Source organism: Mastomys coucha, unplaced genomic scaffold (genome assembly GCF_008632895.1).
Source record: "Mastomys coucha isolate ucsf_1 unplaced genomic scaffold, UCSF_Mcou_1 pScaffold6, whole genome shotgun sequence".
Taxonomy (NCBI): domain Eukaryota; kingdom Metazoa; phylum Chordata; class Mammalia; order Rodentia; family Muridae; genus Mastomys; species Mastomys coucha.
This window is the reverse complement of record NW_022196912.1, coordinates 82,243,852-82,253,219: the sequence shown is the minus strand read 5'-3', so window position 1 is coordinate 82,253,219 and position 9,368 is coordinate 82,243,852.

The following is a 9,368-nucleotide window of genomic DNA, read 5'->3' as shown; positions in this document are numbered from 1 at the left end:
ATATATGGTGGCAGCTGCGGCTCCCCACAGTTTTTAATTTTTAATGGTTTGGTTTGTTACTGTCTCTTGCTTGTGAATCAACTTCAATAAACAAATTCTTAGGCAGATGCTCTAGCTCCTGGGTCAAGTATAAGCTCACACTTCAAGAGAACCTAGGTTCTCTCTGCAGGAGTATGAGAGGAAAGACCAAGAGGAGGACAGGATAAAAAGAGGGAACTGAGGGAGGTGGAGAGGAAGAGGAAGGGTTGTTCACTTGCTGGAGAGAGCTGTTGATCATTCTGTTGGATATCCTATTTACTCTTTTTTTTTAAGTTTGATATTTTCTTTATATACATTTGAAATGTTATTCCCTTTCCAGGCACCCTCCCCCATCCCAAAACTGCCATCCTATCATCCCCCCTCACCCTGCTCCTATGTGGGTATTCCCACTCCTGCCTCCTAGTCCTCACATTCCCCTACAATGGGGCCTGAAGCCTTCGCAGGACCAAGGGCCTCTTCTCCCATCGATGCCTTGTCAGGCATCTGCTACATATGAGGCTGGAACCATCGGCATCCCATGTGTACTCTTTGGTTGGTGGTTTAATCCCTGGAAGCTCTGGGGGGTATGGTTGGTTTACTTTTACTTTGAAAGATCCTGTCTGGAAGTTTCCCAGACTGGACTTGAAAACTCTGTGTAGTGAAAGCAGACCTCAATCTTACAGTGCTCCTGCTACTCTGAAGTACCTTGGATTATAGGTTTCCACTCACAGATCCAGCTCTCATTACTGACATTTCAGATTGTGTTGAGACAAGTTGTTCCCACACTTAATAGCTTCAAGGTCTATAGTGTTTTCTTTTCTCCTTGTATGTTTTTTTTCTTCTTTGTCCAAAACTAAGTGGGAACAGCTTGTTTCTTTCATTTTCCAGATCATCTATCCTATTCCATTGTTCTACCAACTGTGTTTATGCTGACAAGAGGCTGCATTTATTACTATAGCTGTGTAGTGTAGTATGAATTTGTATATTTAGTATTACTTTGGCTATTCCTGAAAAAAATTAAAAACAGACCTACCATATGATCTCGCTATTTCACTCCTAAGCATATATACAGAGAAATCCATACCACCACAGATATGTGTCCTCTCATGTTTATTGATGATTTCTTGGGTTTCAAATAGAACCAACCTAGTTTTCCATCAACAGGTGAATGTATAATTTAAAAATCTGTTACACATATAAAATGGAATATGTACAGTTCTAAATAAGTACCACTGTTCATAGCAGCCCTGTTTGTAATAGCCAGAAACTGGACGAAACCCAGATGTCCCTCAACCAAAGAATGGATACAGAAAATGTGGTTCATTTACACAATAGAATACTATTTGGCTATTAAAAACATGGACATCATGATTTTTGCAGGCAAATGTAGAGAATTAGAAAATATCCTGAACGAGGTAACACAGACCCAAAAGAAGATGAATGGTATGAATTCACTTATAAGAGATTAGTCAAAAAGTACTGAACATTAATGATATACCTCACAGACCCAAAGAGAGTAACCAAGAAGGAAGGCCCAAGTGAGGATTCATGAGGAAAGGAGAAGAAAATAGTCATGGGAAGGAGAGAGAGGGAGGTACCTTAGTAGGAGAGGGGAGGAATAGGAGAATAGGGGGACAGAATCAAGTATAGAGAGAGACAGACAAAAGGCCCAGAGGCCAGAGAATGAGTGGAAATATGCAGCTACCAGAGGTGGGTGGTAGGGGTGGAAATCTCTAGGTGGTCCCAAAGACCTGGGATGTGGCAGGCTCCTATGACTCAATGCAGGTGACCTTAGCCAAAATGCCCAATAGTGGAGAGATGGAATCTGAAGAGACCATCTCCAGTAGTCAATCAAGACCCCAAGTGGAGAGATGCGGACACCAAACCATCTACAAAACTTTCTACCCAAAATTACTCTTGTCTAAAAGAAATGCAGGGACAAAAATGAAGCAGAGACTGAAGGAATGTCTTATAAGTGACAGGTCCAACTTGGGATTCATCCCACAGGCAAGCACCAATCCCTAACACTATTACTGTTCCTATGTTGTGCTTGCAGACAGGAACCTAGCATGGATGTTCTCTGAGAGGACCTATCCAAGATCTAACTGAGATAGATGCAGATACCCACAGTCGAGCATTAGATGTAGGTTATGGACCCAGATGGAAGATTTAGGGGAAGAATTGAAGGAACTGAAGGGGTGGCATAACCCACATCAAGACCAACAGTCTTAACTAACCTGGATCTCTGGGTGCTCCCAGAGAGTGAGCCACCAACCAAAGAGCATAAACGGGCTGGACCTAGGTCGCCAGCACATATGTAGCAGAGGGCTGCCTTGTCTGGCTACAGTGGGAGAGGATGTGCCTCATCCTATAGAGACTTGATGCCTCAGGGTGATGGATACCTGCTGGGGGGGGTACCCTCTCAGAGGTAAAGGGGAAGAGGGATGGGGAGAAGAACTCTGGGAGGGAGACTGGGAGAGCAGGCAGCATTTAGGATATAAATAAATAAAATAGTAATTAATTAAAAAAGAAAAGACAAAAATACCAAATCAGAATTTTTTCAGTTAAATGAATGGACCTAGTATAATGTTAGGTAACATATATATGTAACATGTAATAATATATATAACATGTAATGTGTAGCATGTAACATATGGGCTAGAAGAGAATCCTCAGATGTGAACTCTGTTGCTTTCTTATCCAAAGAGAACAACAAAGTATGTTGGCACCATTCTTCTGGTGAGAACAATAAATGATCATCCATTACTTTGTACATGGTCCATCATGTGGAAAATCACCAGAATTCTAAATTTCACTGATTGGATATGTATGATCTTCTGTAACATAAGGGAGATTCGTTTACTTTTTGCTCTGTTGAAATTTGTTGTCCTAGTGCAATTTTTCTCATTTGTTGTGGATGGGCCTGGTACTGTTTGTATGTTGATGCTAATTCTGCTCTCCTGGGAGGGATGGCTGACAAGGAGTGAGTCATACTCAGGTAAGTCTTGAGAACCAATCTCCTAATGAATAAAGGAGCCAATTACTGGGCAATTAGGGGGACTTTCGGGTTGGAGAGAGGAAGAGAGGAAGCAGGAAAGAGTTAAGTCTTTGGACAAAGATAGTTTGAGGACAAGATGTAGGTACGAGTATCTCCCAGTTTCAATGGCAGATCCATTAGGATTTGTCACTGAAGGATTTAGATTTAATAAGGCTTACAAGATTAGGATTTTAGTTGCTGCACCCAAAGATTGAGTTACTGTTGTTTCTGAACTAAGTTTGTGTTGTGATTTCCTTCACACAGCGACTTATCTCTGTTCAAGAGAGAAAGGTATGGGAATAAAGCGTGGGTTTGCCAGATGTGCACCACAAAGTCCATGGGGCTTCTCAAGCATCGGGCTGGCATGGTATTAATCTGCCAGCGGGAATTTAACAAGCTGGGTGGAGATATGTCAGGAGCTCCACAAAATAAAAACAGGTCGGCCATTTCCTGCCAGTGCATGGCTGCCCAGCCTGTTGGGGCTGAGAGTTGCCAGCCCAAGTGGAAGAACATGAAGGTACTATATTTTTAAATATTTCTCGCAACACTCATTAACTTGTATTGACAAATCAGATAAAAATTCACAGATTAAATATGCATTCAATTTCCATGAATATATTGCTCCATCAGTCTAAATATGGGTACATTTGGTGATATTTTACTTTTCTTCCTTACAGTATTACAATGTGAGTCTTGTGATCAGATAGAATAAATTCTTCAACCTCATTCTTTATTCTTAAAAGCACTTTGATGATACTAAATGGTTCACATTTCATAAAAGTTTTAGAATCTGCTAGTCAATTCATATAAAAGTCTTGGTGATATTTTAGTTGGAATTCTGCCTGGTGTGTTGCTCACATTGAGAAAAATTATATTAACAAAATTGAACTACTAAATCTGTTAACGTTGTACATCTTCATTTAGAACTTTTCCCCAGTTTCTCTTTGCCTGAGATGAATATTATATAGTTTAGTTTTATTTTCACTATAGTTCTTTACTAAGCACCTCTGTCCTCTGATGTTTTTCATCATGGTTCTCCTGTTCACAATTTTTTTCATGTATCTTGATAATTTAGCAAACGTACATACTAAGTTACAGTTTAAGAAACTTTTTTTCTTGCATGCTTCCTCTTCCTGCTTCTCCACCTTTCATTTACTGTTGATGTTACTTTCTTTCCAAATGTTATAACCACCCAGAATGTATTGTGATTTCTTATTTTAACAGGCGATTATTTCCTATGTATTTTTAAAATGAGGATCAATATCAGATTTACGTATATGTATAAGCAATATAGTCTCATTGTTTCCTGGTTTGAAAAGTTTCATGTAAGAAATGTGCTAATATCCTAGTTTTGCCTATCCAGTAATTAATATGTAATTTGTATCCAGGTAATTTTGTGGGGGAAGGGAACATGTTTGGAGTGGTACACTTGTGCCCATGGAAGCAGGAAGCCATAGCCCCATGTCTTCCTCTATTTTACTCCACCTTGTTTATTGAGAAAAGCTCTTTTGAATCTGGAGCCCAACTTAGCTCACAAGCACTAGGGCATACCCTGTCTCCACTTCCGTACTCTTAGGATTCCGTGCTCACACCAACAGGCTCTGGTTTTAACTCCAGTCCTCCTGCTTCCCCAGGAAGTGTTTTTCAGACTGTGTCATCTCTGCAGAACCTGTCTAGCTACTTTTAAGTTGTGCTCTTACTGATTTCCATTTATGTAATTATTATTCTCCTTGATGTGGTGTTGTCCTTACTCTACTTGAAGTCATCTGAGATTTTAAAACTTATGACTTTATAAAATTTATTAAAATAAAAATGTAATTATTGTAGAATAAGGCTTATTTTTCCACTTTGAATTGACTTGATTTCATTCCCTGTCTTTCAAATTTGGATGATATTTTTGGGTTCACTGGTCTTTCATTTTCTTAACTATATGAGATTAGAAGTCAGGAGTCTTTTAATGAATTATATTCTACTTTTAGATTTTTGTCACTTTTCTTCAAATATGTAACTATGGAAAAATCTTTTTTGAATTCTTTCACTTCTCAAACTACTATGCCTTTAAGTTCTGTTTAAATTGACTATTTTATTGATTTTTCTCACGATTATGCCACACAATTTTCTGCTTCTTTTCATATATAGTTTCTATCAGTAGGATATCAATTCTATGGACAATATTGCTTATCATTTGAGTTTTTATTTTCCCCCTTTTAAAATATTTATTTTCCTATACAAGCACATAATCATGGAAGCACTATCCCTGAAAGTCTCGTTTAAAAACTTTTCAAGTTGTAGATATAAGTGATCCTTTACCTAAGATCTGTCTTAGTTCTCTGCTAAGGTCTGCCCACACTGTGATGCTGCCACTAGATGCCCTGGATGTTCATTGTGTTGTGGAAGATAGCAGAACAATGCTGGCCAGCTCTGTGTGAGCTCCAGGAATTACTCAGCTCAAAGCTCTCAGCACACTGACTTCCTCATGCATGAATGATTTCATGCTTAGTCCCATGCTTGAGAGAATCCCTTTCATGTTACTGGGGGGGAGTCCTCCTTCTGATACATTGATAATCTACTCATACTTAATATTGTAGGTTACCTCAGACTTCTATAACCTCTCCATTTTGTTTCTTCATCATAATGAGATCATAGAAAAATATAGGGATAACATGATTTCCTTTCTTTGCCTTATACCATTCCTGTGTTATCTACCATGGTATATCTGAAAATTTGAACTCCTTCACATTTTTTATATGTTTTAAAGTTTAAAATTCCCACAGCCAGAAATTGAATACTATATGTATTGCTATTTACTGGTTTTGTGATTTTACATATTTTATTTATTGTAAAAGTATCTTTTATTTGTTTGTAGTAATTGTTGCTACTGATGCCTATTGCCTCAGTCTACCAACCTAGGCCTAGTTCTGGAAGCTTCTAGCTTCTGTGCAATCTAATCTAGCCTAGAATGTTTTCAGCTTCTGAGACCTACTGCTGAATAAGCTTACCCTTTCTTGTTCTTTCTGAACTCTGACTGGCGGTACACTCAACTGTTCTGGCTCCAATCCTTCTCCAAGTTGACTTATTCAAACTGGCTTCTCTCTGGCCTCTAACTTTTTGATCTGCTTGTCCTCATACTAACTGTGGCAATCTATCTTAATCTTCTGTCTTCTCATTCCCTGTCTTCACTGCTGTCTATCTTGTTCTCTTTCTATAACCTGTCTTTCTATAATTGTCCCTGTAAAACCGCCGTCTCCTTCTCCTTTTTCTCTCTGTATTGCTCCCTCTTAAGTAGCTTTTCTTTTCTCTCTCTTCTTGTGATAGTTGGACATACCTAGTTCTGTCAGATCTTTCTCTGATTTTTCACTTTGTCTGTCACTAGTTAGATATCACTTTCAAACATGAGTGCTTCCTTCTACACATTTACTTACCTCCATTGTTTGGGATTAAAGGTGTGTACTAAGGGCTTGTCTGTATTTCAGCCAGAGGGGATTGAAGGTGTGTGCTAAGGGCTGAGCCATACCATGACACACTCTCAAGATTCACAGTATGATCAAATATCCCGCAACAATTAACTAGGCAAATTTGTTTGTAATCATTTTTCTTCCATTTCTGATCCTCTCAACATAAGAAGCCCTCAGTAACTTTAATTCTATGTATGCCACTTGTTGTTTCTGCTTGCTTACAGCGCCTTCCTTGACTTCTTTCCTCTCAATCTTTAAAATCCTAGGTTCACATTTTGCTCTAGGGAGCATTTGAGGTTATTTCTGATAGGAGTTTAATGTAGTGAGAAGCAGGGCCAGTTTACAGATATAATGCTACATTGCTTGAATCTCATTGCGTTGGATTTCATCTCCAGATGCTAATACCAACAGTTTTCTCAGGCTAGCTGAAAGGATCCCATGGTGTGCTGCAGGCAACACACTGTCATTAAATTGCTTGTTGAGATTCAGGTCATATATCTTTTGTGTGTTTATTGGATTATTAAAACATGTGCTCCTTTCCCTATAAACAACAAATTCATGTACTTATTTCAGTGCCTAAGCATTGAAATGCAATGTGGATTTTGTAGATTTTATAGAGCGCCCAGTAGTTTTCCACATAGCTCACTTATGTTAATTTTGAAGACTTTCTGTCTTTTCTACTTTGATTTTATGATAGTGTGTTATGACTGTGTGTGTGTGTGTGTGTGTGTGTGCGTGGTGTGTATGTGTATGTGCATTTATATGTGTATATGTGTTTGTGTGTGAATGAGTGTATCTGCTATTTTGTGTGTGCTTTGTATGCGTGCTTTTATGTATGTGTTTGTGTGTGTCTGCGTAAATTTTTATTCATTTTATCTTCTTCCATGCATAATGTTTTTTTCAAATAGTAGGACTCCCATTACTTATTTTGAAAAAAAAATCTGACACTGACTCTATACTATTTGATCTGTTACCTCATTTTCCAAATTATTTTCTCTATTAAACTTGTTTTAATAATTTCTAAAATCCTTAATATTGTCTCCCTATTAATTGACACAGGAATTGTCTTTTCTGCTTCTAACCATAGCCTTAAAGAATACAACTTTCTCTATTCTTATCCATATCTACTTGCTGTAATACAATATTTAGCAGGTACAGCATGTTCTCAAATATAGTTTCAAGACTTCTTGACAGCTACTTATATCCAAGTTCTGTCAATGTTCTTGGTAAATAATTAAAGTTGATATGGACAAATTCTAGATAGCAGTTTTGGAGGATAAAGAAAGATTTTCACATTCTTATTTCCCATTAAAAGAGACTGAATGCCTTGTATCTTTCCAAATGCATATGTTCAAACTTATCCCAAGTGATGATGTTTAGAGATGATGATTGCAGAAGATGTGTGATTCACAAGGATACAGACTTCCTAAATGAGACACATTTCCTTATAAAACAAAACAAAAAACAAAGCAAAGCAAAACAAAACAAATATCCCAGTGATGAGCACATTGGCACACACCTATGAATCTCAATACTCAGGAGCTGAGAGCAGGGGAGTCAGAAGTTCAGGGCCATCATCAATGTTGAAAGTGTAAGTTGAGGTCAGTCTGAGCTATATAAAGCCCTGGATCAAAAAGATAAAATCAGCAAAATAATGATGGCAGGAAGGAAGGGAAGGAAAGAGAGGGAGAGAAGGAGGGAGGGAAGGAGGAAGGAAGGAAAAAAGGAAGGAAGAAAGAAAGGAAGGAAGGAAATAGAAAGGAGAAAAAGATCCCAGAGAGTAGCTATATGCCATGTGAGTATAGACAGAAGGTAATTCTATGTAAATCAAGAAATAACCAAACACTGAATCCACCAGAACCTTGACAATGTCAGTCACTAGAAATGTAAACAAATGTTACTTAATCCATTTACTCTACTTAATTTGTTGTAACTACTTAAACAGACTCTGGCATTCAGATTTGGGGAGTACAGAGATGACTTCTGGATGTGGAGTAACCATTCTGGGCACAGACATAGAAACTTATTTGGTATGTCAGAAAAAAGTAAATTGTCTTCCTGACAATGTAGAAGTGTTTTATTAGTTGTGGATATCCTAAGTTTCTTGCATTTATTAAAAGGACACAAAAAATATTTGAACTACTGCTGAATTGAAATTGTGTCAGAACTATCTATATCCTAAGTGTATACCAAAGTAATAAACTGTTACATGGGAAGATTTTCTCTTATTTAATATATTTCCACTTTTATAAGTTCTCACTGGCATCTTTTCAAATATATCTGCATTTAATGCCATTTAACTCTTATCAAAATTGATTTCTTCTTTCTTGCTTCCTTCAATTTAAAGCTACTTTTTTTATAGTCCTTGTGTCAATCAAAGCTTTATCCAAGAAATAGAAACTGAAGATTTGCGTAAAGTAAGGGATTTATGATAGGGATTTGTCATTTGTAGTTTTGGGTTCTGGGTGCAAAGTCTTCATGGTCCTATTGTTTTTGTTTCAGGTGCTGGAGTCATTTGAACAAACAAAGAGGGAGAGAAAATGAGTTGGAAAAGTTGGTGTCTTAGTAGGGTATTACTGCTATGAACAGACACCATGACCAAGGCAACTCATTTAAGGACAACATTTAATTAGTGCTGTCCAACTGGTTTAGAGGTTCCATCCATTATCATCAAGGCAGTGTTTAGGCAGGCCTGGTGTAGGAAATGCTGAGCATTGAACATCTTGTTCTGAAGGCAAATAGGAGAAGACTAACTTCCAGGCAGCTAGGATGAGGGTCTTAAAGCCCATGCCCCTCAGAGCTCCCAGGGTCTCAACCACCAACCAAAGACTGCACATGGAGGGGTCTGATTGTTCAGG